Genomic DNA, 15,746 nt, shown 5'->3' with positions numbered 1-15,746 from the left:
CCTTCCTTCCTTCCTTCCTTCCTTCCTTCCTTCCTTCCTTCCTTCCTCTCTCTTCCACTTCCTCTCTCTCCCTCTCTTCCTCTCTCCCTCCCTCTGTTCCTCCCTTCCTCTCTGTCTCTTTGTTATTGCATAAACATATAAACAACAACAAAAGCCAGTTTGGATGAGCTTAACTCCAAAAACAACACTTTGAGTAAGTTGATTTCATGCATCTCTTTAATACAGCTAATTTTGGGCTGTTATTAAAAAACAATCTTAGAGTATTTTTATTCGATAACTGTTTATTGACAACCCTGGATAATTTATGCACTGCTTAGTGATTGGTGGCATCAAACAGGATGTTCAAGATAAGGAGCTCACTGAAGAAGGGAGGATTAGTATGGTATAAAAATAATTACAAGAGAGACATGGAAGTTGCTATGATTGAAATGTGGATAAGATGCCATTGGGCTGCAGAAGAAGGAAAGCCCAGAAAGTAGGCAGTATGGTAGAGACAACGTAGACTCTGAAGTTAATGGATCTGGCCTTAAATACTGGCTGTGTTCCTTATTCACTCTGAGAGTTCTGAATCCATTTCCCTCTTTGTAATGGAGATTAAAATGCCTATTTATGGAGGTTGATAAGATTATTAGAAGTGTGCTTAATGTGCTTAAAATAGTCCCAGGGACATGATAGGTTTTTAATAATCAGCAGCTGTTATTGTCTTCATAATAACTGTTATTAGTTTTATTAAGGGGCTGGTACTTTAGCAAACCTCATTCAGCGTTTGGGTGCAAAGTCATTTTAGATAGAGAAGTCAGGTTAGCAAAAGCAGTTTGAAGTGAAACATAGTGTATGTGGACAATAAACCTGTCAAATGGAAGCTGGTAGTTAATGATGAATTTGCTTCATTGATTTTTAGTTTTACCCCAATCTATTTTAAGACTATTTTTGCCTGTAGAAATCAAGCCATAACACCTTCATTCAGCATTCTGGTTCCTATCTACACTAAGTTCCACTTCTTTTTACAAAGCTTACATCATTTTGGTTCAACTTTTCCTTTTCTCTGAAATGCCTTCTCTCGAAATTCTATCTATCCTACTAAGTCCATTGTGAGTCACCAAGCTTTCTCTAAATCCTCTCAGGAGAATTAATCTATTGCTTCGTTGATTCCCATAGTCCTTCCTCTGTGACCTCATCTTTATTCACCACCATTAATGTGTTAGGTTCTCTGCTAGGTATTGGGGAATGCTGGCTGGAACAAGTCCCTAATTTCAAAGATCTTAAAGAATACTGAGGGTCACAAACAAGTGAACAGATAACTGTAACACAAAGTGATACAACAGAGGTAAAAAACATGTGCCATGGTATCACTTGGGAGGGGCACTGCACTCAGTCAAGGACACCCTAGATGAAGTGTTGACCAGTTTGAGACCTGAAAGGTGAGTAGTTAACTAGTCCCAATCAAGTGCAGCACAGGGTACAGAGGGGAGCTATTCCAGGCAGAAGGTGAGGGCGTAACGAGTCTAGCATGGTGCCTTCCATGTATTAAGCACTCAGTAGATATTTGTTGAATGAATGAATTCTTATGGAAAAGAACCAAGGCTGGTAGGTAGCTGTCAGATGGCACCTTTTCCTTTGATATAAGGAGGGGGGTGCTATCAGGATGGAAAGAAGTAGACAGGGAATGAAAGAAACTTATGATTAACTTACATACGTTGTAGAATCTGGCAGACGTATAACTGAAGTGAGGACATGCTTTACATGAAAAGTAAATTGTTCTAGAAGAGTAATGAATAAATAAATATTCTATTCATTTTTAAACATTATTTTGTGGCCCATTATCAACTAAACGTAATTCCTATAAGAAGGGGAATAAACTTATCTTTTGGATCTAGATTTTGATATCCTGGGTTATCTTTGTGAAACTATTAGAGAAAACGAAGAGAGAGGACAGAAAATGCTGAAGCTTGAAGGGGAAATAATTTGATATATTTTAGAGAAGGGAAAAAAATTAGAAATAAGAAAATTCCATGCATTACTTACAAATACAAACAACATACAAAAATTCTATTTATTTTAGGAATACATATATTTAGAATTGAGAAAAACACTAACTCTCAGATGACAAAGCTGTCCTCAATATACAATGCTAATTATTTAATGTAATTGTGTCTAACTTGTCATTAAATTAATATCACAAAATAGGTAGAATTCATCAGAATGATACTGCCTACTTTTTGGATTCTCTGTATCTGAAAAGAAGTAAAATCCGACAATGGTGCATTTAGGAATATCTGTAGGGGAAGAAGCAGTTAAGAATTTTCGTTGGTACCTGACAAGGACAGTAACAAAGAATAATCAATCTAATACATTTGACAAAATGTTTAGCTGTATCTTTCACACTCCCAAGGCCTATAAATCATTAAAACAATTTCATTATGCCCTTAGGAGCCACTGACATTCTAACTGATAATACCTTAAGTCAAAGCAAATTAGAACATCAAAGTGGCTTTTCCTACCAAATAACATGAAGAATATTACTGTTTCTGAAATAAGAACAGAAAGCTGATGACATGACTTCCACTGAGTCACAAGGAAGCATTATTGGAATCCTCATTTCCTTTGCTCCTTTGAGCCAGGTATATCAGGAATGACTGAACAATTAAGAGTTTGTAGGGTTTAAAAGTATAGTGGAAATGGCATTAGTACTAAAGAAATCACATTTTTAATGCATTAACTAACAGTGGAGAGAGTTCTCACTTAAAATAGCATTTAAAACAGTCACTTTTAAAATATTTTTTGCAAAATGCATACATAGTTTTCATTGTTTTTAGTAAAATAAATGTTTCTGTACCCAAGCATTTTCAGTATCACCAATTTGTGCAGCCGAATGATTTTTCCCATGACCACAAGGCAAGAATGGAGAAGGAGAATGGTTAGATTCATTCAGGTTTGGAGATTTGCCAGGTATTTTCTATGGAAGAAAAATGGGACAGGTTGTTGAGGATGTTGGCAAGAAAGTGGATGAAGCGTGGACCATGGATTCCAAGTTGAATATAGAAGGTTGTACATCTAGGAGAAAGTTAATACGTAGACAAAGAAGAAGGGGAGCAGGGTCTAGAGGGTTCTATGAAATCAAGCAACTAAGAGACAGAGCTAGAAGAGTGGGAGGTTTCAGTGTGAGATGTTTGGTTTGAAGATTTCAGAAGAAGACATATGTACTAGTTTTCTTGTGTTGCATGACAACCACAAACTCAGTGACTTAAAACAACACATGTTTATTGTCTTACAATTTCTGTAGATTAGGAGTCTGGATATGGCTTACATTGGTCCACTCCTCAGGGCCTCACAAGGCTATAATGAAGGTATCAGTCAGGCTGCTTTTTCATCTGGAGGCATGAATCAGGGGAAGAAAATACTTCCAAGCTCACTTGGAATTGCTGGTAGAATTCATTTCCTTGAAGTTGTGGGACTAAAGGCCTAGTTTCTTGATGGCTGTCAGCTAGAGGCCATCTTCAGTTCCTAGGGGCTATCCATAGTTCTTAGAGGTCCTTGCCAGGAGGGTTTTCCAACATGGCTACTTACTTTATCAAAGGAGCAAGGAGAATTTCTAGAGTGCCTGCTGATGAGATGGAATCTTATATGACTCAATGTAATCAGAGGAGTAGCATAGCATCATCTTTGCCATATTCTATTGGTTAGAACAAGTCTCAGTTCCTGCCCACTTTCAAGGGGAGGAGATTACACAAAGGCATGAACATCAGAAAATGGGGATCATGGAGGGCCACCTTAGAGTCTGTCATCCTTTATATATAATGCCAAAAGATCAACTAATTGCTTTGCTTTTGTGCAGAGGCAAGAAGTGATTGATCCTTATGGGCTGGAGAATGATGGTAATTGTTGATACATGGGAATTGGCAAGATAAGGAGACCGAAAGAGAAGAAGAAAGTTGAAGAAGAAATAGGGGGAAGGAATGCTAGTAATTTGGAGCTCTGTTAGAAATTAATATTGCTGGAGTGGAGTTGTTCTAAATAATTCTGTTGAAAAGGAGCATATATACATAAGTCCTTAACCCTATAACTGGCTTGCTATTTTAGGTAAGCTCCATTGTCAAAAACAAACAAACAAACAAACAAACAAACAAACAAACAAACAAAGGTGTGTGTGAAGTTTTCAATTCTTCTCCTGAGAGGATTAGTTAGAAAATTTTACATGAATAGAACATAAAATGTTTATTTTTAAAATCTTGTTTTTAACCTCACAATAAAATACATGCATAGTAATATGACAAGCTTTTAGAATCTAACTCTATAAAGTGAATTTTATGGTTGAAAGGAGGGATGTAGATTTGAAAAAAAAAACACACATAAGAAACTTTGAAATGCAGATTCTCCATTCATAACTTTCTTTTATTCCCAAAGGCTGAAATACTCTCAAATCTATTTACAAGCTATTTGCCTAAAAGAGCAGTTGTCTCTTACAAAAGTGGGCCACTTAATTGTTAGCTACCCTTTCCTTTTTTTGTGCAATATTAAAGTGCAAGTTTGCAGGCAGAACCTGAAAAATAGAGCTTTAATTCATGTTATTGAATATTTTTCATTAAGAATTTTAAAAAAATCAGATAAAGCAGAGTTTATCCTTCTGCTGCTTCCCTCTGTTTTACTGCCAGAGAATGATTCCTCCATCTTAGGTACAATCCTTGCTCCTCCTGACATGAGAAGAAACACTGAATTGTGGTTAAAAGCAATGATGCTGTTCAGACCTACTGACTTCTTACTGGCTGGGTGATATTAAACTCTTTGGGCCTCAGGTTCCTCCGTAAAATAGGTTTTTGTGAATATAAAATATGCTTAAGCCAAATAAGTCTGAGAAAGACAAATATCATATGACTTGACTCATATGTGGAACTTAAGAGACAAATATATGGACATAAGGGGAGGGAAGGGAAAATAAGATAAAAAGAGAGAGGTAGGCAAACCATAAAAGACTCTCAAATACAGAAAACAAACAGGGTTGCTGGAGGGATTTGTGGGGGATGGGTTAAATGCGTGATGGGCATTAGGGAAGGCACTTGTTGGGATGAGCACTGGGTATTGTATGTAAGTGATGAATCACTAAATTCTACTCCTGATAGAATCCTGATACTCCTAATCATGCCTTGTATCTAGTGAAAATGTTTGCACTCTTGTTCTCAGGCCTTCGGTCTTAGACTGAACTTTACCACTGGCCTTCCTGGGTCTCCAGATCTTGGAACTTCTCAGCCTCCATAAATGTGTGAGTCAATTCCTCATAGCATAAGAAATTATCTATCTATATCTATATCTATATATCTATATATCTATATCTATATCTATATCTATATCTATATCTATATCTATATCTATATCTATCTATCATCTATCTATCTACTTCTCTGGAGAACCCTGACTAATACACGTTGCTGACTTGAAAATTATGTTTCTAGGTTTCACACATACTCTTATTGCGATTGGGTACATTCATCCAAAACTAATCAATTGTTGGGGTCCTTAAATTACTCCATACCTCCACCCTGTTTATTATCTTAGCTTCCATTTGTTTGAGAAATAAGCTGGAAATTTGATTATCCAAATAATGAGACATACAGTCTGGAATATGATGCTCAGAAAAAGTAATTGGCTTTTAATGCTCTTCCTCATGATCCCTAAGGCTCTATTTGGATTCAATGGATATGCCAGAAGCACTTGGAAATTTGTCTCCTCAAAGCTTTAATAATGATTGACTTTATTCAGAAAAATCATTCACTAACCCCCGCTTTATTCCCTATGTTGAATATTGAAACATAAAGTTATTTCCTGTTAGTCATATAGCAAACTGGGCCATGCATGCCTGTTCCAGCTACAGTAATTTACTTCTGCAGGGTCAAGTAGTTCTAAATGAAATTGAATAAACATGGGGGTATTCAGACGCTAAGGATTATATTTAAATCATAGGCCTTACAATTTACATGGATTTGAGACATCGTTTATTGAAAATAACATAGCAGGAAGGCTTTCTCCTTCGATACCCTCAAAGTTAATACTTTAGAATCTCATAATACAGGGCTGACTAGTTTCTGGAAAGAAAAGAAAGAATAAACCTGTAATAGTAATTTATCATTCTTGACATTTTCCTTTCAGTTTAATTACTGCTGAGCAGCAGAACTGACACTTCATAAAAGTAAGAAGCATTTTTAAATCCTCCCAGAAAATCTCTACCTTATAGGGGCATTGGAAAGCTGTGACATACACCTGACCACACCCATCATTTTATTTTGTCACTGAATTTCAAAGTACACCATTACAAAGCTTTCAAGACACTGGGACTCAGGGAACATCAATGTGCTGAAAGCCAGTAAGACACCTGCTTCAGAGACTCCACAATGTCTTTAGTTTTTTAAAGACATTTTTTAGCCTGTTCTTTTCTCTTCTCATTAGGGTGATATGGAACCCAGTGGCCAAAATTCAGAGGGAAGCTGCAAGGTTCCCAAGTGACTCATCTAATTTCAAATATCCTGAAAAGCTCAACTTTTTGTTCTTTTTCTTCCTGACTATAAAAGTGGGTGCAGAGGACAGGCCCTTGAGCGATGACAGAAGCTATAGCCCAAAACAATGTGGTGGCATGGGATCTGGGTGTTCTTTTGGCCTCGGAATTCTCCTGAATCACCTCTCCTGATCCTCAAAGTCATTTCTCTTAAACACTAATTTCTTTTTTAGGCTTTCAGTATTAAAAGTACCCTATTAAAGAATCATTAGCTACTCTGACAGCAAGGCCCTTAGGATATAGAACAGGAATAGGAAGAGAAGAGAATCTCCAGGAAGATGATTAGGGAAGATAATGAACCCTTATTTAACTCCCTATTATGTGGTGGAACATTCCTGGAACTTTCCCAGACATTTGCTTATAAAGACCTTGCAACAACCTTGTGACTCAGGTACAGATGAGGAAACTAAAGCTCAGAGAGGTCCAGGGACTTGCCCAAAGTCACACAGATAGTTACTAGGAATAGGAGTGATTAAGGACAAGCATAACCAAGGTATCTTCCCTGCTCTCTAAGTAGTAGTAAAGCCTATTTTACATAATGAATGATTCCTAGATCATTGTAACAAATGGTGATAACAACAGTCACTCCCAAAGACGTGAAGCAGAAGGGGCATTTGAATGTTTAATGAGATAGTAATGATCTTATTTGAATTTCTGCTTAAAAAAAGTAAAAATTCCCCTAGAATGGAACATGTCATTATAGATTAAATAGTCCTGGAATGATAACAAAGCAATATTCTTTAAGTTTAAGAAATACAGCATAATTTACAAATTTAACACCAGAAATGACTGCATCAGAACCTATGAGTTAGCAACAAAGGATGTGGGTTAGATGTAGCAAGAAAATGACGCTTAGGAGAAAGAAATCAATTTCCATTAGTCAAATTCATAGATTAAAAGAATGAGCATGCTAGATAAAAAGTAAACGTTAATGGGATTTTGAAGCAATTCAATAACTATTAAAAAACACTCAAACTACACAGTGGCAAAACAGTCATAAGATTTCGGAGGAAAAGGATGAAAAACATAATTATTATTAGAATTGAACGTTGTTGATGTCGTGGAATTAAACCTCAATGAAGCAAGGAAAAATATTTAGTGAACTCTAATTAAAAGTTCAACATTCTAGTTCTCTTTGACAACCACCCCCCACCAAAAAAAAAAAAAAAAAATCAAGAGACCTAAGCAAGCAATGTATTACATGACTGGCTGTTGTACAGGACACAAAGGTGGAAAGAAATGGTCCCTGTTCCCCATCTAGGGGTTCACAACCAATTGTGGTGAAAGATTACATATACTTACATATTTGTTTGTTTTTTTAACGTTTTATTTATTTATTTATTTTTTAAATTTTTTTGTTTCAACGTTTATTTATTTTTGGGACAGAGAGAGACAGAGCATGAACGGGGGAGGGGCAGAGGGAGAGGGAGACACAGAATCGGAAACAGGCTCCAGGCTCTGAGCCATCAGCCCAGAGCCTGACGCGGGGCTCGAACTCCCAGACCACGAGATCGTGACCTGGCTGAAGTCGGACGCTTAACCGACTGCACCACCCAGGCGCCCCGTAACGTTTTATTTATTTTTAAGACAGGGAGAGACAGAGCATGAACAGGGGAAGGTCAGAGAGAGGGAGACACAGAATCTGAAACAGGCTCCAGGCTCTGAGCTGTCAGCACAGAGCCTGACGCAGGGCTCGAACTCACAGACCGCGAGATCATGACCTGAGCCGAAGTCGGCCGCTCAACCGACTGAGCCACCCAGGCGCCCCTATACTTACGTATTTGTAAGCATACTTACATATGCCAAGTAGAGTATGGTGATAGCTTTGAGAGTTTTAGACCCTGTGCTACAGCACGTTTGTCAGGAGCCGGATTAACATTCACCGGTGCTGTTAGTAGTGTTATTGAAGGCAAGAAGAGAGTGGGTTTATGACCCCAGCTTAGTTAGGACAAAGCTAACATACTGGGACGTAGATTTTGATTCAGCCAAACCCATTCTGCCTGTGGGGAGACAGCCTAGAATCTGAAGCAAAACACTTTATTTAATGCTTTTCCCCCTTTCTGTGGCTTGTTGAGGTGCTCCTAACATTATAGTATCTATGGTCATCCTTCCTATCCGTGGTTTTGTTTCCCGTTGTCTTAGTTATCCACGGTGAACCTCAGTCCAGAGGCAGATAATTACATGCCTGTCCTTGACCTCACTTCATCTCACCACGTAAGCACTTTATTATCTCACATCATCACAAAAAGGGTGAGTACAGTAGAATCAGATATTTTGGGAGAGAGAGAGGGAGAGCACATATTTATATAACTTCTATTACAATATATTGTTGTATTTGTTCTATTTTATTAGTAGTTAATTATATGGTTTTTAATCTCTTACTGAGGCTTATTTATAAATTAAACTTACCATACATGTGTATGTAGAGGAAAAAACATAGTATAATTGAATTCGCGCATCTTCTGAAGGTTGTAGAAAGTATCTCCCGTGGAAAAGGAGGGAATACTGAACTTTAATTTTAACGACAATAGGCTGCGAAGATTTGTCTGGGGACCACAATCATTTGAGTATGCTTATTTCTCTTTAGAATCATGGTGGTAGTTGAATTTATACAAGATGTTTAAAATTGCCTTGGACAAAACCAGCTGCAAGTGATCAGAAGAAGAAAATAATATGGGAATACTTGTAAACAGAAGAAAACTAGACAAAACAGTCCTCCTCCCAAACCTAGAAGGAAACTCACACAGACACGGTGATTGACAGGATACACTATGATGCCTCTGACCCTTCACTAGTTAATCTATTAATGAGCTGTTTGCTTGGTTGTGGAGCTATATTCTGAATCCTTTGCATTGTCTTCCCTCTACCTGCACATTCTTAGCAGCAGGGTGAGTCTAGATATCTGAGCTGGAGACAAATCTAGCCAGTAAGTTCTAAGAGGGAACACAAAGCCACCTGTCTACACCTGCTTTTAGACACCTTACTCATTTGTTCTGAAACTTATACTGCCAGTCACAGTTACAGGCAGGGGTAAAACACCTGTGTTAAGGCAGACACTGCTGCTGCCCTCATGGAATTTACTGGGGGGTGTGGAAAAGGGGAAGATGGTACCAAAGGCAAGGGAGAGTTACGTTATAGTTGTGTATATGACAAGTGCTTGATGTGGAAATAGAATGAACATCTAACCCAGAAGGGGTGTCCAAGTTGTATCCTAAAGAACACATAAGAGCAAGCCAGGATAGGGCAGGAATGAGGTGGAGTGTTCCAGGCAGGGGTGCAAGATGCATAAAGAGGTCAGAAAGGGCATGGCTTAGTGTGGAAATGGAGGAAAAGTGGAGAGCAGTGGGAGGTGAGACTGGAGAGGTGAGTGGGACCAGATCCTGAAGGGCTTTGAGGTTTTCACTGAAATCTTTTAGACCCTCAACTCAGGGAGGTGGGCATTTGACGGTTGCTTTCTTGTTCTGGGATTCCTCTCTCCTGCTCTGGCTACACCCCTGTTATAGGGACATGGCTGGGAATGAGGCTCAAGGTCAACAGGCTGTATCCCTCTTGTCCAGGTAAACTAGTCATTTCTACAGGTCTTGAGAATCGGCTTGAAATTGGGATGGAGGGGAAGTGTGGACGGAGGGTGTTGTTTCCTGCCTGCTTCAGTATAGTGAAAGGAGTGATTATTTATGCTTTTGGAGAGTTAAGCGTTCATAGGTTGTGAGTTTGGAAATTTTCACTGAGAGTGGAAACACTGCCTAACTTCTTAGAGAGCTGGGAATGTTGGTGGAGACTGTATTTTGGTTTACCACCGCAAGTGATTGCTTGAGGCCTGCCTTTTGGTTCTTTGGTTCCTGTGAGATTAAAGAGGCTGTTCTACGTGTATTTCCAAATGACCTGGGGATATTAGCACCCTGTGAGATAGTTTTCTTCCTAGTCATGAGGATGATGCATGGGTAGGAGAAGGGAGAACTCAGGTGTCAGTAAAGGAGAGTCCTTCGCTGGGAAGCAACATGTATGTGGTGAGAATTCTTAGGCGGACTCCACCATGCAGAAGGGCAAAGCTCAATGATTGTCTTGCTATGTAAGATAATGAAAAAATCTTGATTCTGTTTATTTCTGTTGGTTTGGAGATACCTTCATAAGAGGGGAGAGGGGCGCCTCTGGGTGGCTCAGTCGGTTAAGCGGCCGACTTCGGCTCAGGTCATGATCTTGCAGTCTGTGAGTTCAAGCCCCGCGTTGGGCTCTGCTGACAGCTCGGAGCCTGGAGCCTGCTTCCGATTCTGTGTCTCCCTCTCTCTGACCCTCCCCCGTTCATGCTCTGTCTCTCTCTGTCTCAAAAATAAATAAACATTAAAAAAAATTAAAAAAAAAAAAGAGGGGAGAGAAGCAGCTTTTCTTGACTGGGGATGAGACTGTCTGTACTATTGTGTGAAAAACATCTTTCTCTAAAGTAAATGACTGTTAATGACCTGTTAGCAGGGCTAGCTCTCTGGATCAAGAGGCTGACAGACAGTTGGGCTTTGAGCAGCCATTGAAAGACTTTATATTTTTGTAACAGCTTGGTAGAGGAGGTGATGAAAGATGAAGAGTTCAGTAAGAAACCCTGGCTGTTATTCATCCCAAGTTCTAGGGAGTGAGCAGTACTGGGGCAGAGTGTTCTCGCTGTTTATGCCATCTCCCTTTTCCATTCTGTTTTACTTACTGGGTTTTTTGAGGGCGGCAATATGTCTAGCTGAAAAAAAAAATCTGTGCGTTTCCAAATCTCTCTTTGGAGAGAAGAGTGGGAGGGAAGGCCTTGTGATAGAATTTTGGCCCATGATGCATAAAACAGAAGTGTAGGGTTTCTGGAAACGCTTTTGTTTTCTGCTACAGATGCTGTGCTTTCTGGCTTTTCCATTCACTCCTTCTTTATGCCTGGAATACACACTTTGATTTGGACGCTGGAGACAACAAAGAAAAGGTCAAGAGAATCACAGAGACCTTGGCCCTGAAATCTTTGAGCTGCTGAACCAGTGATAGCAGCTCCTGCCCCTAGACTTCCTGTTACTGATAACAAACCCTTATGGATTTAAACCACTGTAATCAGATCTCTGTAACTTGCAGACAAACCCAGTTCTTAACTGACACAAATGCCTTCAGGGATGAGGGGGATCTGTCTTGGGCAGGGAATCCCAGAACCTTCTTCTGGGACACTGCTCTGCAGAAGTCAGCTGACCTTGGAGGCCTTTGCTCAGGATCAGTGAAAAAATCATTGCACGGGTTGATTGTTACAATCTATCCACATGGCCAAACTTTGTCCCTTATCTTGATTTTAATCTGGATGTAAGTCCTCTGAAAACTAGTTTTTTTTCAACTATGGCTGATCATTCCAGGTTTATTAAATAGCAATGTCATGACTGACTGATTTTACTTGGATTTATTCTTTTTCTTGTTATAAGGGACCCGGTGGGGGAAGAGGGAAGCTAAATAAACCCATGCTTTTAATTAATGAATAAAATAATTAGCTCATTAATTCATTACGTAATTATTCAGTGCCCATTATGTTCCAGGCACTGTATTAAATGTTAGGGATATAATGATGAATATGACAGATACTGCTTCTGTCCTATGTCTTGACTTAAGAAAGTATTGTTATTCTATTAAATGCCTGCTATGAGCCAGGTACTGTATTAGGTGCACCATACACACCATCTTATATAATCTTCATGATAAACCTGTGAAATAAATATGGCTAGCAACTTTTTTAGAGATGTGAAAATAAAAATGAGTATCAGAGAGATTTTACAATAAGTACATTGCTACTGCTGGTGAATAGGGGGAGTTGGGATTCTACCCGACTTCAAGATCCTAACCAACTTGGAAATCTCCAGTGGCTCTGTTTCTGTTAGGGAATATATGAACTTACATGTCCTGGTACTGGCTTAACGAGAGCAAGGAATAAAGAAGCTGGGGACTGGTGTTTCTAGAGCTAAGCACGTGTTTGAAATTATATTATTTCCAGAGCAGAAACAGATTGGTTCTCAATTTTAGGGATGGACTAAGAGTCATCTGGAAAGATCAGTGTGTATTAGAGTTCAGGGAAATAACACCATCAAAAATGTAAGGTCTCTGAAGTTCAGGCCTGTATCTTATCTCCGTATTCTCAGCATCTAATAAAATGATTGGTACATGGGAGGTACTCAATACATGATGAATTGAATAAAGGAACTCCAGACTAGAAGGCTAGAAGTAAGAAGTTCCAGGGTCCCATTATATCAAACATTTGTTGAATCCCTATTATAATCCAGATGCCTTGTAAGTGTTGGATCAATAGGAGATCTGATTTCCGCCCTTAAGGAGTTTGTTACCTCACCACACCTTTTAGTCCTAGAACTAGAGGATTAGATATCATATTATAACAGATAATACATATATCAAGCATCATTCACAGCTAATGGTCATTGGTGATTCCCAAACCACACCACAGATCCGCAGACCAGATGACATCCACAGGTTGGCTTTAGAAAAGGATATGTGCCTGGGTCTCAGAATCTTAGATCGTGATGCTCATTAGGGCTTCATAAGTGATGATGGTCTGGATCCTTGACAGAGAAACTTAGAATATGCTAGAGGAAGGGTGTATAATTACAGCAATAATAACAGTGTTAGTTACTGGTTACACATTAAGTGCTATATACTTAACAGTTACCTTATTTAATTCTTAATCTTATGAGGATGTTTCCTCCCCATTTTAGAGATAGGAAATCAGGCGTAGATAAGTTAAAGCTTTAGCCCCAAATCACACCAAGGCTAATTTGTAGAGCTGAATCAAGCATATGTCTCCCTAACTTCAAAGCTGATGCTTTCAGCTGTTTTTTTCCTGAAGTTGCCTCTCTCATGTTGTTAGTCTGACTCAGCCAGGGTGCAGAGTGGACCTGCTTGTAATGTTTTAGACTTCCCCTGCAAGGAGAGTATGGGTATGGGCTAAGGTGGCATTTGCCCCCTGCAGGGGGTTTGCTCAAAGTCTAAGTACCCTTCAATTTTAAGACACAAGTGGATTTTTCCCTGAAGTGTTGCTTGAGAATGGAACACTATTAACTTTCTGGAACCAATTCTCCCGGGTCACCCCCTTAAGAGTATAGGTCCCCAGTACTCAGTGTGAACACACTGATGTAGCCAAGGGAGTCCCTATATGTTTGCTGAAGCTTCAGAATCTGGTGGCTAGGTGCCCCCTCCCTTAATGCTAACAACATTTAAAAGATCTACCAGGCAAAGGAGGTTTCTCCATTGCCTGGTAGGAGTAGTCCATTTGAGAATGACCCCTGGTGGGTGGAGGGTCAGGGCCTTCAAAAGTGAAGGCCAGTTGTATTGAAAGGGAAGTTGTTGATGACTGGAAGGCCACAATTTCCTCGAGAGCAGATACTTGGTAAAGAAATTGGTTACTAATTTCAGGTTCCTCTGAACTTATCTTGTATCTACTTGGTGAAAAGAAAATAGTACTTGGGCCAACATGGTGACATTTTCTACTCATCTGGAAGTTCTGACCTAGAAAGCCATGTTTATATATTTATGAAACATTGATCTAACATCTACCATAAGTCAAATGCTAAATGCTAAGTTTACACGAAAGAAAGGAAAGGAACAAAACCCTCAGCTTTTAACCAGTCACAGTATAGGGGAGACAGAAGTTGAAAAAATAATTGTGGTTAAATATTAAAACTGCTATCACGGAAGGATGCATGTACCAAGTACTATGAGAACCTTCTGCCCGAGAAGGCTTACTGGAAGAGGTGACATTTGATGTAGATCCTGAAGAATGGATGGAAGTGGAAGTGGGCACTGAGGGCAAGTGGATGGAAAGGGGCTTCCTTTGTAGGTAAGATATCATGAAGGAAAATACCAGGGCATTCAAAGTGGGAGGTGGGTTGAGAGTGATATGATGGGTGTGTGCCCTCTGTATTGCCCAGGCTGCAGCTCAGGTACCTTCTTGGTAGGCCAAATGGAGCAAGGGGCCATTTTGTTCCTGTAGCATCTTCCAATTTTTGCCAGAGATAGGAGCTGGCAGGCTAGGGTGGGTGGGAGGCATGGCGCTGGAAGACATAAGAGGCAGGCAGAGATCAAGACTAAGTGTAGGGTAAGGCCAAAGCAAGAACGGGTCAGGAGGACTGGTCATAACAATAGACTATGGCATCAGATGCAGGAAAAGATATCTATTCCAAATTGGCTCATGCTTGGTCATCAGACTGAGGTCAGCTCGCAGAATTTCGTTCAGTGACCACAAGAATGTATGAGTCTTACTGGCTTTATATGGGGCAACAGAAGTCATTCCCAGCCAGCCCCATTTCTGAGATAGACTTTAAAGGGGTGGATCTCTCAGGGTCTGTGCTACTGTCCTTGAATGGGACCTGCATTCTTTATATTTACTCAGAGACTCTCATTTTACATGTCCTTACAACACATTTAGGATTTAGGGCAAATTGGCTGGTTTGTCCTCTAGGCTGGTAGAGACTCATTCATCAGAGTCTTCGAAAACCTTTTTGAAAGAAAGCTTTCCAAGGCTAAAGCTAGACAGTATTCCTTCCTCTCTGTTCCAGGATCCTCATTCAGATTCTTGTGACCAATGACATTAATTTGTGAGTCTGGTGACCACCAAGAATGACCTTCTGCAGCTGTAGAACAGTCTTTCTTTGAGCACAGCTCACTGCTCTGGATGGGGGATTACTTCTGTAGCCTTGATCCCAGGGAATTTTGCTCTAATTGAGCCTAATCTTTTTAGTATGGCCAGCACAGCAAAATCAAAAGGAAGGGTTAAAGAATGTTGCCTGCTGCCAAGGCAAAAATAGTACTCTTATCTCCTTCGTGATTGGCTCATCAGAGAGTTTTCCCTTGACTTTTCCAGGTAAGAGCCTATCCACCATGATGTTTTGATGATATAGGGTGGCCTTGAGAAAATCAGCTGCTTTACTTCCCAAGGGGTATATCCAAGTATAATTACACATTTCCTGGGATCCTTTGAAAATGAGGGAGGACATATTTTTTCAATAAAGCTAAACTTTTAAAAACTCAAATAGAGAAATCAGCTGTAGGATCCTTTCTCTTACCGAGACCCTAGAGAACACTCTCCTAGGAAATAGCCTGTTACATCTTTATCTGTTTGTCATCCATCTTCTGTTTTACAGATAATCTCCGTAGGGGACTAAGGAAAACCTCCCAGCTCTTTTCCTTTTTAATGTAG

This window comes from Herpailurus yagouaroundi, unplaced genomic scaffold (assembly GCF_014898765.1).
Source record: "Herpailurus yagouaroundi ecotype Mexico unplaced genomic scaffold, PumYag 182, whole genome shotgun sequence".
Classification (NCBI taxonomy): Eukaryota; Metazoa; Chordata; class Mammalia; order Carnivora; family Felidae; genus Herpailurus; species Herpailurus yagouaroundi.
The sequence above is the reverse complement of the archived record's forward strand: the minus strand, read 5'-3'. Positions refer to the sequence as shown.